The sequence below is a fragment of the Camelus dromedarius genome, chromosome 6 (assembly GCF_036321535.1).
Source record: "Camelus dromedarius isolate mCamDro1 chromosome 6, mCamDro1.pat, whole genome shotgun sequence".
Lineage (NCBI taxonomy): Eukaryota > Metazoa > Chordata > Mammalia > Artiodactyla > Camelidae > Camelus > Camelus dromedarius.
The window spans coordinates 58,928,409-58,954,684 of NC_087441.1; the positions used below are offsets into that span (position 1 = coordinate 58,928,409).

The following is a 26,276-nucleotide window of genomic DNA, read 5'->3' on the forward strand; positions in this document are numbered from 1 at the left end:
CCGTATTGGGACGAACCAAATCACGTGCCTCTCAATAATCATGCACTGAGGTGGACATCGCAACACCTTCTTCGATATTCCTGACGAAAATGCACAACTTGAATCTAATCGTGAGGAAAAATCAGACAAGCCCAAATCGACGGACATTGTACAAAATACTTGTCCTGTGTTCTTTACAAACATCAAGGTCAAGAAAGACCAAGAAAAGCTGAAGGCTGTTCCAGACTGAAGGAAACTAAAGACGCAAGACAACGTATGTGTAATACTTGATCCTAGATTGAATATGGGACCTGGAAAAAAAAATCGGTATAAAGGACATTATTGGAACAATTAATGAAATTTCAGTTGCATTAGAAGAATTGTGTATAACACTAAATTTCCTAATTTTTATGAGTTCTGTGGTTATATAAGAGAATGTTTTTGTGATTCAGAAAATACATTTTTGAAGTATTCAATGTTTAAGGAGTATGATGTCTCTGCTTTAGTCTTAAGTGGTTTGGGGAAAGATGAATACACTTACGAGATACAGCCGGCCTGCTCTATCTGTGAGTTCCACATCCTCAGATTCAACCAACAGCAGATTAAAAATGTTCAGGAAAAAATTCCAGAAAGTTCCAAAAGGAAAATCTGAATTTGCCATGTGCTGGTAACTATTTACATAACATTTACATTGTATTTACAACTATTTACATAGCATTTAGGTTGTATTAAGTATTATAAGTCATCTAAAGATGATTTAAAATACACGGGGGCGGTGCTTGTAGGTTATGCACAAATACTATGTGCCATTTTATACAAGGGACTTTAGCATCTGCGGATTTTGGTATCTATAGGGAGTCCTGGAAAGAAGGACAACTGTATATGGAGAAAAAATGGTAAAGAAACTGGGAAAAAACCCGTAGGCAACTGGTAAATCTAGGTAACAGTTTATAGGAGTTCTAAGTACTAACTTTACAACTTTTCTGTAAGTTTGAAATCATAGCAAAATGAAAAGTTTTCAAAACACTGTACACCTCCGATCATGTCATTTTCCTATTTAATGCCCCCCAGTAGCTTTCCCAGTATATTTATAATAAAATTCAAATCCTTTCCATGGCTCACATGGCCCTGGGTAACCTGGCCCCGGTCTGCCTCCCAGATCTCGTGCCCTACCGCGCTCTCTCACTCACCTTGCTGGGCCAGGTCAGGTGTCTTTCTGTCTTGGAAACATACCAATCTCATTCTCATCTTCAAGCCTGGAAGCTGTTTCTCTACCTGGAATGCTCTTCCTCTCAACTTTGCGTACTTGCCTCTTCCTTGACATTAAGATACTGGCTTCAAGGTCACCTCCTCAAAGAGGCCTTCCCTGATCACCCCCAGTCTTTTTTCCTCTGTCTTTCTCTTTCTTGCACCCCATCAATATTAACTCTCCACAAAGCACTTACCACTCCATGTGTCTGGTTTGTTTGTGTATTGTCTTATGCCCCCACTGAACTGTCAGCCCACAAAAGCAGGTGTTTTGTCATATTCCCAGCTATATCCTTTGTGTCTGGATAAGTGCTGGCTCTATAAATAGTTTCTGAGCGAAGTTGGGTGTTTGTTATGTGTTTTGATAATGCTGTATACTCCTCCCCACTGAGATAAATCTCCTAGTAATAGAGAGAATCTCCCTCTCACCAACGATGAGTACCCTTTCCTAGGTAACTCCAGGGTTTTCTGTCCTGGGGATCATTCTGGTTACATTCCGAACAATAGATATTTCGTTTCATTTCCTTTTTTCTAGGGAGCCAAAGCTCATTAAGCCCCTTCCCCATTAAGACCCTTGGGGACCAAGGCAATTACTAAGAGGACAATGGGCATTATGTGCTCCTACACTTCCCAGAAACGATGCCTGCGGCTCATAAACGGCAGGGCCTCAGCATGCAGTGGTTATTTTTACCCTCATTGTTTTGACACCGCTGATGAAATATCGTCATGTGCCAGTTCCTAAGAGCCATACAATAGCATAGTGGCCGTAAATTTGGGGACCGGGAGAGAAGTTTGATCCTGCTGTCTTCTGCCTACTCAGAGTGGGGTCTCCGATTTGCCATCTCAGTTCTCTGTGGCAGCCGCTTCCCTTTGAATTTAGAGAGTCACTCTTTCAACTCAGTGAATGAAGCAAGCGGCCTGCAGAATCAGAAACCCAGGCCTCCTTCCCGCTGGTAACCAGTCTTCACAGTTTCCTGTGTGCATTGCATTCGTGAGCAGCAGAAACTCTAAGGGTGATGAGAGGTAAAAGAGATGCTTGATCTGATCCACCAAATTCACACCTGTCCTCATCCTTCATCCACTCCAGGAGGCCTGTCAATGGGACTGCCCTTCAAAATTGTCCTCCGATGCTCAGGAATATCGCGCCTCCGTTAACCCACATCAAGGAAGGATGGGAGAAACGTGCACAGACATAGAAAAACAAGTGTCTCTCCGTGCAGGTGATCTCGTAGAGGTCGGTGTTGCTGCCTGCAGACTTGCAGGAACAGATGTGCGCGGTGAGGGGACGCTGCTCGGAGGCACCGCTGAGCAGATGGATTCATTACACCCCCTAATGAAAAGCAGTGATTCACACTGGCCTGAGGGAAGGAAGGATAGAGTCACAAAGAAGATACAGGCATGTGGACACGTGTGCATGCAGAGATGTGCAGACAGGGGAACGGCAGGACAGCCCAGGTAAGAGGATGCCAGTGCTCCTCTTAGGATTCCACGTGTGTCTGGTTTACATCCAGCCCCGCTGCTGCCTGGGAGCCAGTGTGACCAGCAAGGTACCATGACCAGTAGTGATCATCACAAATTCTACAAACTCACGATGAAACAACGGATGGAAAGAGGCTGAAGTGGATCGAGAAGGGTAGAGCGTGGTGGTGTCTTGCTTCCTATTAATTACCAGCGGGTGACCTTGGGCATTTTAATTAACTTCCTAAGCTTCAATTTACTCATCTATAAAATGGAGGTAATAACAGTACTCATCTCATAGGGTTAATGTGAAGGTTAAATGTTAAAATATATAAAAACCCTAAGGCTTGAGAAGCGCCAATTCTGGACCAAACCTCCACTAATTCCAGAGGTAATCAATTAACCCCATTGTACCTGTCACCCTGACTTCCCAGCCCCTGCACAATCTGAACATCTGCTTCCAAAAAATCCAAATCAGCATTTTGAACAGCTCCACCTGGCCTTGCTGCTACCTCCATAAGCCCAAACCCTGAGGCAGGTAATTGGATTTTATGAATAAGAGCAAAATAGCGAAGAGATGACATCCTTTATAACACTGAGGAGCGTTAGTCACATGTCAATTGACCTGAACCTGAGCACACGGTCCTAGGACAGGGGAGGGTGGTGATCTCCATTTAGGAAACAAACTAGCAAAGCAACGAGTTAGATCATAAGCTTCTCCTGCCTAGTTCTGGTGTTTTCTTGCTAATGATGCTTAAATTGAAGTTCAATGGCCAGTAAAATAATACATTTAAAAATGAGTTAAAATGACTTGTATTTGTTGCATAGAGACATTTCCAGAAAGGTTAAATGAATTGTTCAAGACTGCAGTTAAAGTTACCAAGTTTCTTAAATCCCGAACCTGTGTGGTCTAGTAGGACTAGTACTAATAAGAACAACAGCAATTACAAGCATCAAAGTCACCATTTCTTTATGAAGATTATTGCCAGATATTAAGAGTCAGATACTATTTCCATTTTCACCTTCCAGAGAACTAAGATCTGGCCCCTGATAGGGTGATCATGACTGAACCTCAGGAACAGCTCAAACCACTATCCCCTCACCCAACACACACACGCAGTGGTATTAAATTTGGTTAAACGGGCTAAATGGGCTAAAAATAAAAATAACTTCAGTCGAATGCAACCACATCAAAGAGTTCACACTAAAAAAGTCACTTTCAGAAAAGGAATGTGCTGAAAGGTCAGGTGGAAATTTCCCCTTTCCCACCCCTAAGTGCTCAAAGAGTGAGTAAACATATATGTCCCTGCTAATGGGGCGAGGATCTTCAAGGAGGTGGCTGTGGGCAAGAATGATCGCTCCTCTTCTCTGATCTATAGGAACTGTTTTAAGAAGAAACACGAAAATAAGTGCAAGGATTCAGGGAGGTGGGAGTTAGGTGATTTTCCATCATCTGAGGTCAAATGTAGAAGACACAATTTATTTCCTATATAAACCTCAAAGTCAACTTTCCAAAATAGAAAAAAAAAATTAAAGGTGGGGGAGGGTTGCTAGAACTGACTCTCTGGCTCCAGGTGATTTTTCTGTTCTCTTTGCATTACCCACCCAGGTGAGCCCCTCATCACTCAGAAAAAGTGAGGAGAAAAAATAGACAATATCTTCAGAAAGTCCACATTGTTTTAATGTTCATTCACTTTTCCTCGCTAATATTGACTTTGTTAATAAAGCTTTGGCAATAAAATTGTACTTTCAGGTAAATATTAAACTAGATCAACCCACCAGTGGGCAGCCATTCCTTTCCAGGAAATGAAGTGAATAATTAGAAAAATGCATAAACATTTTCTATAGCCCTCGCTTCCCGCTTTCCCTTCCTTCTTTCTGTGTAATTTCCTTACACAGAGTACTTTTTGTGATGCCAGTTGTTAATGAGGAGCCTTATCTCTTGCCCTGAAATAATTGACCAGGTGAAGGAGCTCTCTGTTTTAATTCTGCCTCTTGGAGCGTTGCTTTGTCTTTCCCTTTTTCTATTCTCTTTCAAAGGAATTGACTGAACATCTCAAATGTGTTATGTTAATAGAGAACAGTAAGAATCCGTGTTCAAATGGCTTCATTCTGCCATCTTGTATGAAAACCCTCTCCAATAAGTGTTTTCAAATAGCCACGTATCTGTAATTTAACATTAAAAGCATTAAGTATAAGATTAGCCCAAGTGAGTTCTATGGGGGGAAAAGCACCAGCTTATTCAAAGGAGTCTATTCTCTTTCTCATTTCAGCTGAACATTCGTTGCCTTTCCCCTCTTCTACCTCAGATTTTCCATCTCCTTAGGATGGATATTAACTCTGTTTGAGGAAACAGACTCAGGTACAGCAGTCCCCCCTTACCTGCAGTTTTGCCTTCCATGGCTTTGGCTACTCAAGGTCAACCACGGTCTGAAAATATTAAATGGAAAATTCCAGAAATAAACAATTCATAAGTTTTTAATTGCACACTGTTCTGAGGAGCATGAAGAAGTCTCGTGCTGTCCCCCTCTGCCCTGCCTGGCCACGGATCATCCCTTTGTCCAGCGTATCAGCATGCTGGATACGCTGCCCAATGATTAGTCACGTAGTAGCCATCTGGGTCATCAGATCGACTGTCGTAGTATCACAGGGCTTGTGTTCAAGTGACCCTTATCACTTTTATTACAGTATATTGTTATAATGATTCTATTTTATGATGAGTTATTGTTGTCAATCTCTCACTGTGCCTAATTTATCACAGGTATGCATGTGTAGGAGAAAATATGACATATATCAGGTTGAGTGCTGTCTGAGGTTTCAGGCATTCGCTGGGGATCTTGGAACATATTTCCCTTGGATAAAGAAGGACTACTGTATTTTATTTTTGTAACTTTACACTAACCCAACAATGCAATTTACAACATTTACAAGGAGCCCTACACGTTCTAATCAATTGCAGCTCTTCCCCTCTGAGTACCAGCACCAGACGTTGTAGTTCCCGTGAACCTTTGATTAACGCAGCAACAATGCCCCAGACAGAAACTGAAAAAGCAGCAAAGACACAAAGTGTTTTGTTTTTTTTTTTCCCCTCTCAGCACTGACTTAATGCTGGTCTAGCAATAGAGACCAAATAGAAATTGCTCAGAGAAGTTGGCCATCAAAACGTAGCTGGTTCTTTGAGACTGATCTGGGTTTTCTACTTGAAGGAGTCTAAGCACTCAGAATGTAATGCATAATCTCAAAGCATCTGAGGCAGTGGCCTGCTTCTCAAATACTGGGTTCAAGGAGCTCTATCTTTCAAAACTCAAGTTGGAGCTGGAGATCTGGAAGGTCCATGGCTTTGCTCTGAAAGAACCTTGCCCGAAGTATGTCAGGAAAGAAACTTCAATTGGCTCAGAGAACATCAAGCATCTCTCGTGCTGTTTTATGGTAAGGACGTGTTAGAAACCCCAGTGCCAAATGACCTGGAGGCTAGACTGTCCTGGCCAAAGACACCCAACACTCCTACAAAATAACCAGACCGTTCAAAACAAGCTTTTGGTGAGTCCAGACTTGAGCACAGCTTTTTCCATAACTCAACCTGAAATTGTTTTTTCTTTGATTCCACTTTTCAAAGAAAAGGAGTCTGGGATTTTAAAAATGTACCCTTCAAGCTCTACCTTAAAACAAAGCCACATGTTTTACTAAAATACATATCTTCAAGACCATGCAAAGCTCAAACCCTGCTTCCAGGCTGTAACCACTATTGCTTGTCTACCTGTTTCTGGCCCAAGCCCTTAATGCCTGTCACCAAAGCACAGAGAATAGGTGTGCTTACCTGAGACAGGAAGGGCAGAGACCACAGCTCAAGGCTGGGGAATCTTAAGGTGTGAAGATATGAAAAACTGGAAAAGACAAATGCCTAGTCTTAAAGCATTTGGTCAAACTCAATGTACAGCCCTTATTTTTAGCATGACTTCAAAATAATAATGAAACCTGTATTATTGCTGATCAATAACAGCATCCCCTCCATTGATACTAAATCAGATCAATTGTCTTCATGAACTCATCAGCACAGGAGGCTGTTTTTCTCTGTTACATGCTCTCCCATCTCCCTCTGTGTCTTTCCACTTCTTCGCTTCACTTTTTTCCCTAGTCCAAAGTCAACACTGTTATAACACTAAACTTGACCAACTCGCTATTACCCTAGTTTGTCCACCTGCATCTAGTCTTTTTCCTTACCCAGCCCACCTTACACTTCATCACTGAGCTATTTTCCTAAAACTCCATTTTTTCATCACGTCAGCTCCATGGATAAGAACCAGCAATGAGTCCCCATCATCCACACACTCCAGTCCAGTGCTGCAGAGCCCTCCTCCAGCTGGCTCTTCCCCATCCCTAGAGCATCATTCCCCACCACTACCTTTGAGGAAACAGCTTCCCTCTGATATTCCGTAAGGATGCTTTCCATTGAAAGTCCATCATGTTGAGATTCTGAGTGGTCACCTACAATGGGAGGGAGAGGAAGAGGACATCTGAATCACTTGAAAGAGAGTGAGCTGGGAAACAGCAGCCATTTCTTGGGCTGAAATTCCATTAGATGTCTTTGCTCTGCAAATGAGCTGAGAGTAGCGATACCTACCTCCCAGACTGGAAGGGGGAATTCAGTGGGGTGTTGCATTTGGGCAGAGCTTGGAAACCGAGCCTTCTGTTGGCTGAGGCAGGGACTGGGCTAGAGGCACGTGGCTTCACGGCCCACAGGCTCCAGAGAAGAAAACCCAGAATCATGGATGGGGACGAGCCAAGCATCACCACCTCAACAAACGGTGAGTGAACACACCTCAGGTAAACCTCCCAGATGCAGCTCGAGTGCTGGGTCCTCTGGGAAGCCTTCTCTGACCCTATGTCCTGCCTGCATGCCCTCCCCCAAGCTCCCTCAGCACCCCACAGTTAGCGAAATCATAGCTGCTGGCTCCTGGAAGGCAGTTCCCTGTCTTCTCGCCTGTCTCCTCTACTCCTAAGAGATCTCATCACACAATGCCTGGGATGTGGAGCAGCTCGATACACGAAGCCCAGTGGTTCTGAAAGGAAAAGCCAGGGGAAGAGTAAAGTGGATTGGAAGCTTTTCATGTGAGCCGGACTTTGTCATACACATCTTTCCTCGGCAGAGCCCAGCTCTGGACTGCATGCACACAGAGGAGGCACTTGCTGAGTGAGTCAGTGGCTGATAAGCAAATGCCATTTTTTATATTCTAGTGTCTCTTTCACGTCTTTCTCAGATTAAATGTGAAAGTCCAACACTGCTACTACTGTAACTCAGCTTTATTTTCAGAACTAATGGTTAAAATTACACCAATCAAATTTCCACACGTGCAGCTTCAGTGCAACTATCTTAGTGCGCAGACCTTCTGCATTGTGGTGCACGTGACTCTGGAGCATCTGCAAGGTTGTCTGTAACTTGATTTCCAGACGGGGCTACCACAGCCTTGCAGCAGCTCCCCTAATTGGACGTAGTGCTAGTGCGGGGGTGGGGGGCGGGGGGCAGATTGCCGTTGTCGCTCTGTGTGCACAGTTTCTCTACGACGCACACGTGCTCTAATTTAGAGCACAGCTTAGACTGCTGGTTGGCCTCCAGGGTCTGACTTCAAACAAACAGAAGAAAAGAAAACTCCCAATTCTGGGTCCCACTTTGGCCTTAACCAGCTCCTATTGTGCTCCATATGGCAGGACGTATGTTTCACGCTGCACAAATTTAAAACATCTGAAAATAATATTCTCCTGATTGAGCAGCCATTAGGGATGAGGCAGCATTTTCTGAGCGAAAGCTGGAGTCAGTGGCGAACCTAAGAGGCAGAGTCACAAGGACGATGGCCAGAGCTGCCTGTGGCTCATCTCAAATCCAGGAACAACCTACAAGACCTGGGGTGGGAAGCAGAGCATCGTCAGTGCCCCCAGCCCTCGCCACAGGCCCAGGACACACTTCGCTGCCTGGAGTACGAGCTTCGTGATAAAAAAAGAACAAACCATGAATATTATGTAAAAAGCAGTACTGGAATACACATATGTGAAGAGATTAATTTATGTGATCTTCTCTGTGTTTTTCATAAAGTAGCTTTTAGGCCCTGGAGAATCTTACACACACTGTTGGGGGTAAGGTGGAAAACCTTTCCCATAAATTACCTTGGGCTGGGCTGCATCAGGCCTGGCTAGAGCCGGGGGAACTGACAGCTCAGACGAGGAAGTGTCTCAGTCTTGCCGATGGTGTGGTCCTGTAATTTCCTGAGATTCAGGAGCGGGATTGGTTGGCAAGGAGATGGAAGGCCTCCGGTAGGGGATGCCTGGAGTCTCCGGGTCATGAATGGGCAAAATGCAGGGAGAACAATGGTAAAGCCCAAGGCAGCCGGGTGAATAAAGGACGCTGAGCCGGGCATTACCCATGCAGCGTCAGCATCAGCCAGAGCCTCCCCTCCCGGATCAGCGCAGCCTTCTCCCGGAATTCCTGAGTCCGGGGCCTCTGCAGAGTCAGCACGCGGCCGCCCTCGGAGAGGAGGTTCAAGTAAGCCAAGAGAGCTGCCCAGGGCCCAAAGAGGAGGGATGGAGGGAAGGAGGGAAGGAAGGCAGAAAGAAAGGGAGGGAAGGAGAAGGGAAGAAAGAAGGAAAAAGAAGGAGGGAGGAAGGAAAGGAGGAACAGCGGGGAGGAGGAAGGGAGGGATGTGACACCGGGAAAGCCTTGAAGGAAAGGCTTCCATGCAAGGGCACTTGTTACCTGTCATCTAAAGTGTGACCAGACCCTCAGATCCTCCTCCCCTACTTTAGTTTTCCTAACATATATATTTTTCTTGCTTATCTTGTTTTCTTTCTCCTTGACTAGAACACTAACTCCATGAAGAGAGGAAACATTATTTGGTTCACGGCGCTGCACCCTCTAAAACAATGTGTCAGAAAAAACTGTTCTCATTCCAGGTGGGCTGTCATGTCCTTGAGCTGATGAGGAAGGTACAATCAATCAGGGGCAGGAGAGGAGGCGAAGGAGGCCAGCAGGGAGCATCCGAAACCCTGGGCTTGGGAGGAGAGACCTTGCTCCCCAAAGGAGGCGGCCCCAGGCAGCTCCCACACTGCGTGTGCTCTGGGACGCCCTGCACCCATCCCACGTCCTCCAATCCTCACGGTAGCCCTGTGAGACAAGCACTGCTTTTAACTTTATATTTTATATAAGATAACTGAGGAGCAGAGAGGTGAAGAATTAGGTTGAGCCAGATAAGACTGTCATTTTTGTACAGAAAAATTATCAAATACAGACAGTACCCTATGGTTTGACCTAACTGCATGCTCAAGATAATTAAATTTCCCAAGCGGGAGAACGCAGAGGCAAATACACGTCTGTCCTGTCCGTCTGACTCCCAGGTTCAAGGGCAAAGCCATTCCTGGTCAAAGAATACCATGAGGGAAGCCATGCCCTTGGATCTCGTTAGAACAGTCACACAATGAGGGCTCGGAGACAGAAGAGAGGATGGGGAATAATCGCCTGTGTGAGCTATAGCCATATGGTCTTCCTAAAATACCTCGATTTTGAAATGAAGACTCCTTATTCAGCCTTAAAAAAGAATGGAATTCTGACACATGCTACAGCATACATGAACCTTGAAGACATTATGCTAAATGAAACAAGCCAGACACAAAGGGACAAACAGTGTATGATTCCACTTATCTGAGGCACCTAGAAATTCATAGAGACAGAAGGGAGAATGGCGGTGGCCAGGGGCTGTGGGGAGGGAAGACTGGATGGAAAGTTAGTGTTTAATGGATCCAGAGTTTCAGTTGGGGGAGATAAAAAATTTCTGGAGATGGATGGTGGTGCTGGTTACAAGACAATGGGAATGTACGTAATGCCACTGAAATGCACACTTAAAAATGGTTAGAACAGTAACTTTTATGTTGTGTATATTTTACCACATGCAAAAAAAAAAAAAAAAAAGGCAGCTTTTGCTTCTGTTTGGATCTGTCCAGTAATAAGCATCACTGGATATTTGATGCTAAGAGATGAAGACTATTGTTTCAAGTCTATGCCTTTAGGACACAAACCATACATGTGTATGCAAATACATCTGGGTGTACTCTATGCAAATACTACTAATAACAAATACAGCTAACGTTTACTGAGCACTTACCTCGTGCCAGACTCTGATTAAATGTTGCACATGTATTAATGCATTCCAAGTTCACAAGAGCCCTACAAAACAGGTACTCTGATGATCTGTTTTGTTTCACACGCATTGCTCTGTAATGCATATACATGTCAGAATGCAGTCACCTTTTTCCTTTCTATATGGAGAATCCCTGGAGGGCTCCAAGAACAAAAGACTGTAATGAAAATGAATTAGAAGCAGAGGCTTGTCCTCAATACATTTTTCTTAAGTGAATAAGCACATGACCTAAGAAGAGTTCCTTAGGTTTTCTGATTATATTCCTTAATGTTTGTGTCACCAGAGCTTCAAATAAGGGGAAGTGAAAGAAAAAAAAAATTATGGTGAAAATTTCTGCCAAAATGCATTCTGATATTTTTACTTAGTAGAAACATGACTAAATATAGCCTACAAAAGCTGGCTATATTTAGAAATGGCCTTCTTGTTTGTTTGTTTCACCCAAAGTCTAGTACCGTAAAAAGCTCTCAGCCTTTTCAGATGAAGGAAATTTCATGCAATGGTTTTGGGGGAGCCCTGCTGTTGTTTCTGTGGGTAATATTACCTCCCCCTCGCTACTCTCAGCCCAGGCACCTTAGAAGCAGGAGTCTCCATAATTTGACCACAGGATATTTTTAGTTCCTTCTGACATGATTGGAACTGGGTTAGGATAGTCAGCTAACAGTTCTCTCTAATTGTCGCACTTACTGCATAGAAACCGGGGGAGAAAAAAATGATTGAAGCTCCAGTCACAATCCTCCTGGAAAAGGTGTGATGTCTGTCAGCTCTTCAAGAGTTAAGCAGCATATCTTGCACTTTCAAAGCCCGTTGTTTTGCAAGAAGTCTTAGGTGAAAACAATGAGACAAAGCATGCTTTGTGAAAGACAATGACATCCATTCAGAGCCTCTCATTATACGCTCCTACTTTGCACAGCCTTGTATCTAGAATTATCCTGTTCTATTAACTAGTCTGGTATAGTCTCAAAAAAAAATGCTTTTTTTTTCCTTAAATGTGGAATTAGGAGGTGGAGAAAAAATTAAAGCAGAAAGGCATCTCTTTCAATTCATTCAGTCCCAGCATTCACTGGTTGGAGAGACTGTAGTAACAGTCCCTTTCAGCTCTTTATGGGAAGAGCTCAAATCTTCCCAGAAGCGTAGATTCCCAAGTGCACACTTGAGGTTTACAATAACTCACTTCTCTACAAATGAAGTAGCCCTCATAATAAGAGACAAAGGGATATGTTCTTCTGCTCCTTTTTTTTCCTTCCTCCTTCCCTTCCTTCCTCCTTCCTTTCTTTCCTTCTTGCTAAACATGACTTGTTACAAAAATCCTGGAAATTGGGGAGGAAAACATCTCATTAATTCTCTGGTCCACTCTGTTCCCGTCTCCTTCACACATTTCTCAGAGATTAATTCCGTCAGATCTTAAATATGGTGGTCATGCCTACCACTTCCCAAGAAGCTGAGCCCACAATGTACGAGGCTTTGTGGTCAGGACGTTTAGACTTCGGTCTGCGGTTCAGCCTTATTGCAGTCCAAGTTCACAGGGCTCAGAGGGTGAGGGAAATGGATGGCAGGAAGGTGATCTCAGGGCAAAGCTGATGGTGAGAGGAGAGGGACTGGACATCACTGGGCTGGCGGTCCCGGCTTGGGGAGAGGGGAGTGATGTTCCAAGGCTTCCTGGATCAGGAAGAGGGGTGGGGCTGGGTGCTGCTTTTGGGATGCACCTGCCAGTGGGCAGCCCATCAGACTGGGGGACTCTTGAGTTCAAGGCCCTTCACAAACTTCATCAGCAGGAGCAAACACAACCAACCAACCACAAAGCAGGAGAAGCTACTGCTGTGCTCCATGTGAACAGGTCCAGGTTGATGGGTACATCCTGGCCCTGTCAATCATGGGCCATAATTTCCTCCCGCAGTTCCATCTTTCCACTTAAATAAGTCAAAGTCTGTATTTATCTATGTAATCACTATGCCTCTTGTTTCACCAACCCGCAGAAAACAAAAGAGGTCATGTTTACAATTAGGCCTAAATTACAAGGGCTTCAAGCCCCCATTGCTTCCAGCAAGAATTCCAGTCTTTTCCAGAGTAGCTCTCCTAATATCTCAGAGCTTCTCCAGAGCTGTTTGCACATATCTAGGAACTAGTCTTCATTATCATCCCCATGCAGTAGCTACAGAAACCCAAACAGAGCCCTCCATGCCCGACTCCCACATCGCCGGCCCACTCTGCCAGCCTGCTCTGCCAGCATTCCATGGACAGGAAGCCAGCAGTCCGGCCATAAGGCTGTGATCAAGCCACCTGTCCACTGACCCTCATGCCTTGCTGTCACCACTGTCACCATCTCCACCAACACAGCACCACCCACCGTCACCAACCCTGAGGTCCAGGCTAGTGTGGCTTCTGGTAGTGAGTGCAGGTGCCCCTTCATCATTCTTTCCCAGGAAGATCCACAGCACCACTGGCGGGGCCCCAGACAGTGCAGCATTTCGATGGACCAACACAGCTCTTTCCGCTGCCACGTTTGCCGCCATTTCTCCAAAGCTCTCCTTTGGCAACAGGTGGCTGCCTCTGCAGAGCTGCTGGTATCTTTCTCGGGATCAGCACCTGCAGGCACTGAGTCCAGCTCACCTCTTCAGACCCGCCCTCCCGAGGTGAGCTTCTCGCCGGAGGCCCTACTGTCCTCTCCCTCAAACTTTCATCTAGGGCGCTGCAGGCCAGCGGTCAGCGTTTTATGTCTTTATTTCTCCTTTGTGGGGCCAAGGGCAGGCCCCTCCACCCCCATGTAAATTCGTGGCTGAACAGGGCTATATAAAAGCCTCAGATACAAACGGCTACATCGGGGGAGAGAGAATGCTTTTAATCTGAGCCACAGACACTGAATTGGGCCAAATTATCCTGGTGTGAAACAAACTGAATCAGATTCTCTTTGTGCCCACTCAGACTGTGGGTATCAAATACCTATGACCATTCATTCATCTGTTTACTTATCCAACATTTATTGAACACCTCCTAAGTGCCTGGTACTCTACGAGGCTTTGGAAACACAAAGATGAATGAAACAGGGCCCCTTAACTCAAAGCAGTCTATGGGAAAAGACAGATAAATAAATTACTTACGATATAATGTTGTCACATTGTCTGTGATAGAGGTATTTTGTGTTATGGAGAGCAGAAAAACAGAAGATTCCTTCTGTCTGGCAGAATCAGGGATCTCAGAGTCGGTTTCTCCAAGCAGAAGACGTGGAGGCTGAAAGATGAACAGGGGTACCTCAGGAAGGGAAGTGGAAGGAATTCCAGAGAGAAAGCTGGCAACGAGCACAGGCCCAGAGGCATGGAATTTCAGAGCTCACTTAGAGAAGCATTGAAACTAGGTGTGTTTGGAGCACAAGGACCAGAGACTGGAATAGCAGGAAATGAAGCGGGTCAGATTCACTGATGCAGTTTACAAAGGTTTAGGATGCCCTTCTAAGAACCCGTGATTTTGTTCAGTTCAGAAGACATTTATTAAGCACCTACTAGACATCTGGCAGTCTGCTGGGCACCAGAAGTGGAAAGATGACTGAAGCATGGCTCCCACTCTTTAGGAGGTTAAGTCACTTGGGGACACAAACTTAAAGAGATAATTTCAGTATGATGCCGGGACATGGACAAACATAGGGTGCTCTGGGATGCACAGAGAGAAGTTGGAAGTGTCAGGGGGTAGGGATGGGAAGAGGGGTAGGAGCTAGGACACTGAGGGCAGGATTAGCCAGGCTAAGACCTTTAGATTTTGTCTTGTAGAAAATAGAGAGCTATGGGAAAGTCCTGAGCAGAGGAGGGCTGTGGTCAATTTTGCCTCTTAGGCAGATCACTCCACTGGCAGCGCGAGGCCACTGCAATGCGCAGCTAAGAGACGAGAAAGCCCTGGAGGAAGGAGATGCCAGGGGAGAGGAGGTGGTTGTTTTCGTTGCTGTCTTCTGTTGAGCTGATTTCTAAGTGACAGTATTAGCCTAAATGTGACACTTTAGGTCTATATCTGTTGTTGGTCCCTATCCCTGCTTCTAGCCCCTAGACAGAAAGAAAATTACTGCTTTAAGAGTGAGTCTAGAACCCGTGTTAATAGCAGCATTACTCACAATAGCCAAGGGTGGAATCAACCCAAGTGTCCACAAACAGATGAGTGGATAAACCAAGTGTGGTACATACATACAATGAACTATTACTCAGTCTCGAAAAGTAGACAATCCTGGCACACGTTACAACATAGATGAACCTTGAAGACATTATGCTTTGTGAATGAGCCAGGCATATAAGGACAGCATGTGATTTCACTTTTATGAGGCACCTAGGGTAGTCAAATTCATACAGACAGAAAGTAGCATGGTGGTCGCCAGGAGCAGGGGGAGAGGGGAGAATGGGGAGTTACATTTTTAATGGGTACTGAGTTTCAGATGAAGAGGATGAAAATTTTCTGAAGATGGATGAAGGTGATGATTACACAACATTGTGAATGGACTTAATTCCACTGAACTGTACATGTAAAAGTGGTTAAAATGGTCAAATTTATGTTATGTGCATTTTACCACAATTAAAGAAAAGAATAGTGACAGAAGATAAAGCTGTGCAATATTTATCAAAGGTAGTGATGTTTTTCAAATAAAGAATGAAGAGGTAGACTTGTAGGAACTGGATTAATAGGAATGAAGAAATGGAAGAGGCAGAATGATGTGCAGCTGAGTAATACACTTCATGGAAAACCTTCTCAAAACCAAGAATGATCGCTGTAATCTACCTTGCACTGTGAGCTTCACTAACCCGAAAATATCATCTTGCACCAATTCTTAAAAGGAAGGAGGGGGAGGGAGAGAGAGAGTCAGTCTAGGGTTAGCCAGCCACCTGTTTTCGTAAATAAAGTTGTACTGGGACCCCACCCCACCACACCCACGGTGTCATGCATTGTCTGTGGCTGCTTCTGCTTAACCACAGCAGAACCCTGTTCTAGACATTTGAATACAAGTAAGTTAGATACAGCTTTGAACCAATGTTAAATTTGTGGTTATTGGTGAGAATGCTCTCGTTCTTAGGAAAGAAATGCTGAAGATACATAAGGGAACATTTAAATGGTAGATTAGATAGACTGACACACAGACAGAGATAGATAAAATGTGGCAAAATGTTAACACTCAGTGAATCTTGCTGAAGGGTAGAAGGTGTTCATTGTATTATTCTTGCAACTTTTCTAAAGTTTGAAGTTTGTCACAATAGGAGGGGGGAAAAGAACAAATCTACCTCTAGAGCTGAATTCCTTCCATCCTTCTCTGCAGCTTCTTAGACACTGGTGATTTTACAACTTTATATGATTGCAGATTAGAATAAACTGTTCAAACAAGTATAAGAGCATGCCCTCGCTGCCTGGTGAGGAGTGTATGCCAACCAGTCACCACCCATTCGTTCCTAGATTCTTTCTGGTGTTAATTTCTTCTTCTTTTGGATAATTGTGTTTTGGACTCTCCACATGCCGTACGAGTCATGCCAAAAAATCCTCTTGTGGATGGGCTATAAAAATAGCAAGTGGCATAATTTGCCTACTTGTATCTCGATAGTCACACAGAAGTGGAATGAGTCTCCTTGTGTTCCACTTGCCACTTGGAGTCTCTACTTATCCCAATGTTGGACCTGATTTCTCTCTGCTACTTTTTGTTTTAAGATCTAAAAGTCAAACCCCATAACTCACAAGCTAATTAGGGATATGCAACATGTACCCAGAAAGAGATACCGGAGAACGATTACCAAGGAGCATATCGTTTCCTACTCCAGCTCAACAATTCTACTCCTTGAAACACATCCTAAAGAAATTCCCAGCACAAGCTACAAAGCGACAGCACAGGGTCCTACTTTGCAGTTGTTGGTGGGGAAACTGAAGGTAATCTGGGAATCAGAGGGGAAGCCAATCTGTAAGATGTAGGAGATACCCACCTTGGAGCATTCTTAAGAAGCACAGCTATGCTATGCATAGCAACACATGAAAACCAAAAAAAAAAAAAAAAAAAAAAAAGTGCTTGGCGAAATAAATGTGAGAAACAGAGTGATAAATAATAACACAATAGCATTTGTGGAAATCAGAAGTACCTGCACACAGCACTAGTACTCACTTTATAAGAATACTTGAAGCAAAGTAATACACATAAAATATTTTAGAACAATTGCTAGTGGAAAAGGAAACTGGGATAGAAGAGGCGATACGATTAAACTGAACATTTCTAAATTCTTTAAAAGAGAGAAGGGCCTTGCAGCACCAATGAGAAGGTTCAAGGAAAAGAAAAAGTAATTTCTAAGAAGAGCCAAGTATCAGCATTCAATGTACATGTGTGTTGAGTCCAGAAGCCAAGAAGTAACCGGAGCAGGTGGTTACTGGGGAAATGTCCCTGGAAAAGGTGACCTTTAGGCACAGTGCTTCGTCCCTCACCCAGTATCATCCCCCACTGACATGTCTATTAATCCCACATGCCTACTGCTGTCACCTAAACTAATCGTACTCAGTAACACTAACTATATTTTGAACATTCAAAATACAGTGCCAAAATACAATTCTAAATAATTTATATACATTATTTAATTTAACCTCCACAAAACTCTTAAATTATTGTCATCCTATTTCACAGATGGGGAAACTGAGGCTTACATTAACTTGTCCGAGGTGACATACCTCCAATGTGGCAAAACAAGACTGAGACCCAGTCCTGTCTAACTCTTGGAGGCTGTGCTCTTAACGTCTTTTCTGGCAATGACACATAGAAGACACACAAAAAATGCCATGATGCATGGCAAATGCACCCCAAGAAAGTGTTGCTTAACACCAAACCAAGGAAGGAATGTTGTTTTTAGAGCTTCCTTCCAAATTTGAAGCCGTACAAATGGCAGCCAAAACAAATTTCCGTTAATTAACATGCTTGTTACCACATGACAGGTAGCCCCAGCCTTGGATCTATCCAGGTTTACTCCTTCAGCCAACAATTTGATTGGATCAAGGATCTGCCACATGCCAGGCACTGCTGTCAGGCTGAGGATACAGCAGTGAACAACAATCCTAGCAAGGCTCCCACTTTCGTGAAGGAACGTTGTAGTGGAGGGGGACTGAACACTTACACAAACATGAACAAAAAAAGTTTTCGAAAACTGCTCAGAAATGAACAGTTAGTGACAAAGTCCTATGAAGAGACTAAGACAGGGCAGTGTGGTGGGATGTGACTTGGGGGCTACTTAGGTTGGCTTGTCAGGGAAAAACTGTCTGAGGAGGTGACGTTTATGTGAAGATTTGAATGACAATAGTGAATCAGCCATGAGATAATGAGGGAAAGGAGCGAATCGGTGAGCTATTAGAAGATGCAAAATCTTAAGGCAGGAATCTGTCTGACACATTCAAGAACCAGGGATAAGGCTGGCGTGGCTGAGGGTGGAGGGAAAAGACAAAGATAAGATTGCAGAGAAAGGCAGAACTTAGGTTGTGACGGAATTTTTAGGTTAGGGAGAAGCACTTATGCACTCCAATTATGATGAGAAGCTATAGGAGCATTTTGACAAAGGAGTGTTAGGGTCTGACTTAAATTTTTATAAGACCACTCAGTTCTGGGTAGAGAATAGATCACAGGGGCATAAGTGGGAACAGAAGGCCAATTAGAGGGCTTGCAAAGAAACCCAACTGGGCTTCTAGTTCTGGCTATTAAAAGCTTATATAATATAGCTATAAACCTCTAACAAGTATATAAAACAACTCTTTCCAAACTCTGGACAGCAACCAATGCAGGAAAACATACAAAGTGCACCTGACATTCACCCTAAGAGCATTTTCTGAATTGGCACACAGAAATCAAGCCTAAATAACAAACAGTGTTGGTCTCATAGGATTGAGGAAATACAGATAGAAATTTGAGGCTGCTGGAATGGCCAGAATTTGACAGGTAGGGTACTGGAAAGGACAGGATCTCTCACAGAGAAAAAGAGACTTCAAAATTTGGGTAATGATCTCTCATGTTCTTGGTTACTTCTTGTGATGATTAATTTTATATGTCACCTTGCCTAGGCCACGGTACCCAGATATTTGGTCAAACGTCAGTGTAGATATTGTGAAGATTTTAATTTTTTACATGAGGTTAATATTTAAATCAATAAACTGAATAAAGCAGATTACTCTCCATAATGTGGGTGGGCCTCATTCAATTAGTGGAAGGCCTTAGGAAAAAATAAACTAAGGTCCCCTGAAGAAGAGGGAATTCTGCCTCCAGACTTGAGAAGCAATGTCAATTCTTTCCTGAGTCTCCAGCCTGCTGGCCAGCTCTTAGAATTTGGACTTGCCAGTCCCACAATTGTGTGACTCTCTGTCTCTGTGTCTGTCTCTGTCTGTCTCTCTCTCTCTCTCACACACACACACACTCCCTATTGGTTCTGTTTCTCTGGAGAATCCTGACTAATCTATCTCTTAAGCTGTCCAGGCAGGGTAGCAGATATAAAGTAAGTCTAGAGAACAACCAGTCCAGTTGGAGCAGAAGAGTAGAAGGAACTATTAAGAGTTTTTCAGATAAAGAATGGAAATAAAAGATTATTCAGATGGCTAAACCATATAGAAGCTGCAGAAAGTTGTAGGGAAATGAATCTATCAAGTTCAAAGAAAAAGAAGCAAATGAAAAATTGAGGCAATTATTATCTCTAAATAAAAGAAAGTAGCTTTCTGACTCAGCAGTGAACACGTTACATGAAATGAAAACACTAAACATGGACTTTACTAACAGTTGTAATACAAATATAAGGGGGAGGTGGGAGAGAAAGTTAAAACTGTCATCTACCATAGTCAGTCAAAAGAAAATTAAAGGTATGAAGAGGTAGCAATATACAGATATTATTTAAAGGAAATATATAGGTAAATATCAAAAGAAACAGCTAGAATTATTTAATATAGTTGCCTCTGCAGAGTGGCATATACTGTATGGAGCATTATTTTGTTACAATCTTTTAGTGTTATTTGACTTTTTAAACTACACACATGCATTACTTTGTTAAAACAAAACACACAACAAAGCTACCATTTGCCAAAGCTGGAAGGAACTTGAAAGATACAGGAAGATATATCAAATGAGTCATGGTTTTTACCAATTTGTTCACAGCCTTGAAGACATCAGAGAAACCTCGCCTTCCTCTAAATGTTATATCCCAAAATTTCAGAGGATTTATTATCCATTCAATAGATAAAAAAAGGATTTGAAGCCAATAATCTTAATTTTAAGAGAATTTGGGAAAATCTGGAAAGTCATGAAGCACATTTGCTTGCTATTTGGATATTTACCAAAAAAAAAAAAAAGAGAGAGACAGACAGACATACAGTGTGTTCACAAGAACCCACACTTAAAGAATTCTTAACTAGTTCAAATCACTAATTACTGACAGAGTTAAATTCAACATCACAGGTGAGGTTAGCCAATACAGGCGGGAAGGCTAAATAACGCTGATAGGAGAGACAGAGATAACTGTGTATTAAGAATGATTGGTGAAGATCTCAGATTACTTTAGAAATGAAAAAGACAACTAAAATCAAAATTCAACTTCAGCTTTTTCAAAGAAGCTCGTACAAAGAGCAAACACAATGGAGGAAACGGCCCACGGTTTATGTGACAACTGCGCGAAGCCAAGAAGGCCTGGTGTGTGTCAGATTCTGACTGACGCATCACCTGCCCTGAACTGTCATCCCAGCAAAGGCCAGGGGAATACGCACACATTTTGCTAGCACTTCCTACTACTATTTTCCTGATTCTTCTGTCTCCAACTTCACTGCCATCATTTTCTGCAGTAATAATCAATTACAGGACTTGATGAGGAGATGGCCAGAAAATTTGAAGAAAGATTCCAAGATCCTGACAGTTTGGTAAATAATTCCAAAGAGAAAAACTAAAAGAGCTTGATCGAGGATGCCAGAAGTAAGATAAATGAATCTTAAAAGATTTTTTTCCTTCAGTTTGTACCCAGACCAACAAGAGAACACAGGCATGTGATCTGTCGACATGAAACTAGAGGTCACTGAATTTTAATTATTTGCCTTTCGAAGCTTTGTCCCTTTAGCTACCTCCCAGGCGAGGTTCCCAATGGTTCCTAATGAGTCAGTCCTAATGAAATCTACTACATTCTAAAAGGAACCAGTGTTCTCTCTCCTAGAATTATCTCTAGGTCTTTAAAGACAATTAACAGAGCAAAATCATCAGGTTGCTTTCAAGATTTGATCTGTACCAACCAGCTCAAATATTATCAGCTTTCAGCCATTACATTTCCCTGAACAAGTAGTATGTATTTCCTTGCCATCTTCAAATTGAGCAATGCAGGTATGACTTTGAGCTACACAGGGGATTTCCACATTTCCCCTCTCTGCACTTTTATAGAATTCCTCAGTTTTCTTCAGCAGTACTTAAAAAATCCAGACTCTGGTTCTGAGAAATGAGAGTAGAGCTTTATAGGTTCACAGAAATTTAAATTAAAACTTCATGTATTACAGGCACTGTTCATAAAACCATCTATGAATTTTAGAAGTTAGTTTATTGTTTATCAAGGAAGTTACAGGAGAGGGAGGAGTAGGAAGAAGAAACCAATCAGGCTAGGGATAACTTGAATCAGGATAGTCGGAGAAATGAAAATTGAAAGCATTCAGTCTAAGTTTTGCAAGTCACTGAGCAATGAAGGGTAAGATAAGAGATAATGCTGAGAGAGGAGGCAAGGATGATTCCCAAGTTTTTAGCTCAGGTAACTAGAGAGATGGGGTGCCATTTACAGAGACGTGTAGACTAGGGCCACATGTGAGGAGGGGACCATTTTAATTTCGTGGGCATTTTAATTTTAAGATGCCTAGTAGACTTCCTAATGAAGAGGTCAGGGAGGATGTGAGATACATGACTCTGAAGTTTCTGGGTGAAGTCAGGGCCACAGTTATTGATTTGGGGATCACAGGTACATAGACATTATTTCAAGCCATAGGCTCCAGGGAAATCACCTAGGGACAGAGTGTAAATATAAGAGAACTGAGGCTGAGGACCTAACCCTCAGACTTGTCACCGTTTAGAGGTTTTACAAAGAAGAGGCTACAAATGAAGCTACAAAGGCGTGAAGAGAGATGAGGAAGAACCAAGAGTATGAATGATGTCACAGAAACTGAGAAAAGAAACTAACTCAGGCTGCTGAAGATGGGGGTAAAATGAGAAGACCTTTTTCTTTGACTGCATGAAAGTCAGTAGGTCACTGGTGACCATGACAACAACCTTGACCTGAATCCATACAACAGAGGAGACAAAACCCTGAATGGAAGGTGAGGAAGTGGAAACTGCCTAGAATCAGATGTTTCAAGTTTTGCTGGGAAAGGAAACCAGAAATGGTATGGTGGTGAGAGGGAACTGTTAGGTCAAAAGGTTTGCTTTGAATAATGCTCCATTTTTAATTTTTTAAAGATTAAGATATAATTTGCATATAGTAAGATTTACTCCTTTTGGTATACATTTCTATGAGTTTGCATAAATACATACAGCTATATGAACACCACCAAAATCTAGATATAGAACAGCCCTAACACTCCTAAATTGTCCCTCCTGCCTCTTCATAGTCACCTTCTCCTTTCACCCACGGACCCCGACTACCACTGACTGGTCTGTTTCCTGTCACCACAGTTCTGCCCTTCCAGAAATCATATAAGTGGAATCATACAGTACGTAACTTCTCTGGCTTCTTTCACCAAGCATAACGCATATAAAAGTCATCCATGTTGCTGCACGTATTAATAGATTGTTCATTTTTACTGCTGAGTAGTATTCTACTCTATGGATGTACCACAGTTTGTTTATCCATTCAACAGGACATTTGGTTTGTTGCTACTTTGGGGCCATTATGAATAAAGCCTCTATAAGTGTTCACATGCAGGTTTTGCTGTGGACATGTCTTCATTTCTCCCAGTTAATATGTAGGGATAGGAGTTCTGGGTCTTATGGTAAGTATATATTTAAACGTATAAGAACCTGCCAAACTATTTTTCAAAGTGGCTTATCGTTTGTAGTCCCTCCAGTAACGAATGAGAGTTCTGTTGCTTGGCAGACTTGCCAGCTGTTGGTAATGACATGTTTTTTCCTCACTGAAGTATAGTTGATTTATTATATTATATTATATTATATTATATTAGTTTCAGGTATACCACATAGCGATTCAAAAATTTTATAGATTATACTATATTTAAAGTTATGAAAAAATATTGGCTATATGCCCTGTGCTGTACAATGTACCCTTGTACTGTGTTTATTTTGTACATAGTAGTTTCTATCTCTTAAACCCTTACCTCTCTCTCACCCCTCCCCATTTCTCTCTCCCCACTAGTAACCACTAGTTTGTTCTCTGTGTCCGTGAATCTGTTTCTGTTGTGTTATATTCATTTGTTTGTTTCATTTTTAGATTCCACATATAAGTGATCTCATACAGTATTTGTATTTGTCTGACTTAATTCACTAAGCATAATACCCTCCAGGTCCATCTTTACTGCTGCAAATGCCAAAATTTTATTCTTTTTTAATGGCTCAGAGTAATGTCATTTTTAAACAAGATTTTACCCATTTTAATACATGTGCTTGCAGTGGTGTGACACTGTGGTTTAATTTGCATTTTTCTAATAACCAGTGGTGCTGAGCAGCTTTTCAAGTGCCTTTTTTTCCTGTCTATATATCTTCTTTGATGAAGTATCTGTTCAGATCTTTTACTCATCATTTGTGTGCTTGATTGTTTTCTTATCAAGTTCTGAGAGGTTTTTTGTTTGTTTGTTTGTTTTTTTACTATAGTCTGGATACAAGTCCTTTGACAGATATGTGCTTTGCAAATAATTTCTTGTGACATGTGGCTTATTTTCCATTCCCTTAATTGTGTCTTTTGTAGAGAAGAAGTTTTCAGTTTTGATGAAATCCAATTTGCCAGTATTTTCTTTTATGGATCATGTTTTTTGTGTCATATCAAAAAATAGTTGCCAAACCCAAGGTCACAAAGATCTGTTTCTATGTTTTCTAAGACTATAGTTATAGCTCTTACATTTAGATCTATGATCCATTTTCAGTTAATTTTTGCATCAGGTGTACAGTACGGGTCAAGGTTAATTTTTTTTTTTTTTGTATATGATGTTCAATTGTTTCAGCACCATTTGTTGAAAAGACTATCCTTTCTCCATTAAATTGCCTTTGCACTTTTAACAAAACATCTCTTGACCATACATATGTGTGTCTATTGGTCTCCCTAAACTGTTCCTTTGATCTACGTATGTGTCCTTCCACCAGTTTGATACTCTCTTAATTACTGCAGCATCATACTAAGTTTTGAAATAAGGAAGTATGGATTCTCTTTGTTCTTTTAATTTTTTTTAAGCAATTCTAGCTCCTCAGTCCTTCCATATGGATTTTAGAATCAATCTGTCGACTTTTTTAAAAGCCCACAGATTTTAATAGGGATTGGGTTGACTCTGTAGCAGTCCTATGATCTGCACTTGAGAACTCTTCCTGAGTGATAAGGATGGTGACCAATGAGCTAGAGCTTTTCTGTGACTCTTTGGAGACAGAATCGTGTCCTGCATGTGGCCAGGTCACTAGAAGGCATGAAAGACTTGAGTTTTTTAGTAGCCAAGTTCACATAGAGAAGGCAATGCCCCCAGTGGAAAACTGTACTAAAGTTGCTTTCATCTCACTGTCCAGTGTTGTCCTGGATCACCATTTGGAAAAGGGAACTATTTAAATCAGTTCTGAATGGGAACACAATGTTTACTGGGAGGGGACAAAGTAGATACATTACCCAGAAAGAAGAGAAAAGAATGAAGATGTGGGAAAACCAAGAATCCAGGAATGTAGTAAAAAGAAATATAGAGGAGAACTTAAAAAGGAAAAAAAAAAAAAAAAAGAATGAGAGAAAATAGACCAAATCAGTGAAGCCAAGTCAGTTTGACAAGGAGAAAGCACAGTAAAGGAGGCAGGAGAGGAAGAGAAAAATACAGACGATGTACTATATAACTGTTATTGCTCTGGTTTATGTGAAGACTTCCTGCCAAAATAATAAACACATGCAATCATGATTTACTATATATATGCTATATATAAAACTAAATAAAATATACACAGTCTTTAAATAAATGGTCATTGTATTTTACATAAAATCAATAATGCCCTGTGATAGAGGCATCTGGAATATCATATTTAAACACTTTTTGAAAGCAAGAAACAACGAATGTTCTCTGACATATGTAGAACAGACATTAGTGTATTACTCATATAAGCATATGAGTTTAACTTTCCACTTTATTTCTGGGGCATTTTCAAGTATTGTCCTTAATGTACCTCTTATACGATGGTAGGGAAATACAAGCTGTTTGAGAATTAATTATAAGAAATTAGAAGGAGTGAGTTATATGGAGTGGTGCCTATTTTTAGCTTCTCAACCCTAAAACTACACGTCTGATATTTAAAAACGGAAATCAAATACAATTCTCTTGGATGCCTGCCTCAGCTCCTGCCTCGCATGTGATCGTTTTGGCCACAGCTCTGCTCTCAGCGTGTCTTTACATGACAGTTTCTTTCTCCCTGTTTTCAAGCATCACTTACTTCCTCAGTCACTCTGGATCCCTCTAGGCATATTGTGGTCTAGCCCTCACCTCACGGCCCTACAATTACATTGCGTGCGGGAAGCAGGATGGAAAGGATGGCAATGGTAGACACGTCACGTCTGCCAGGAGATGAGGGAAAATGTGTCTTCGCTTGCCTTTATGCACTGGGAATATCTCTGATGGAAAAGAAAAAACTATGTGTCTACATATGCACACACACATATACATGTGTGACCTCTGTTACGCTGTCAGGGCAGCCAGGCGCTTTGAGATCTGCTGTGTAGACGGCAGCTCCTTCACTTTCTAGTGCCTGGAGGCAGACTTAAGTTCAGGACTCAAATGCAGCCAAAAGTCGTCTCTCCGAAATCCAAGTGAAATGCATCTATTTTCTTCCTTCCTCCATTTATCAAGATTATCTGGAAATTTTCAACTGTTTCTACTTATATATCCTCATTCTGTATTTTATCATTTTGAAGTTTCCCTCTAATCACCAGGCAAAGACTCAACATAACATTGCTGTAGCCTGAACAGTCACTTCTAGCAAGATGATGCTGTCACCTTAATGATCCTGTGACCTGCAGGATTCAGGAATATATAAGCACTGTTTCCATGAGAAACAGCACTCCCTTTCACCACACACACAAAAATACATATATATATATATGTATACCATGTTCATATACTAAGTGTAAACTAACAGAAACCCCGTTCTGAACTTGGAGAGAAGCCGTCCTGCATTTGTGGTTATAATGTCCAAAGTCAATCACTAAATTTATCCATAAACTTCTCTGTGACTGCAGTGGACTC

At 42.2% G+C, this 26,276-nt stretch overlaps 1 long non-coding RNA gene across 3 annotated transcripts in view; it reads right to left on the reverse strand.

The window, feature by feature from the left end:
- LOC135321499 (uncharacterized) overlaps positions 1-26,276 on the reverse strand; it is a 164,882-nt gene that overhangs the window by 31,160 nt on the left and 107,446 nt on the right. For all 3 annotated transcript variants that reach the window (XR_010381312.1, XR_010381311.1, XR_010381310.1), the window contains exons 2-4: positions 13,964-14,093; positions 11,553-11,688; positions 7,088-7,170 (exon numbers count right to left, since the gene is read on the reverse strand). This is a non-coding gene — a long non-coding RNA (uncharacterized LOC135321499). The remainder of the gene's footprint in view (positions 1-7,087; positions 7,171-11,552; positions 11,689-13,963; positions 14,094-26,276) is intronic.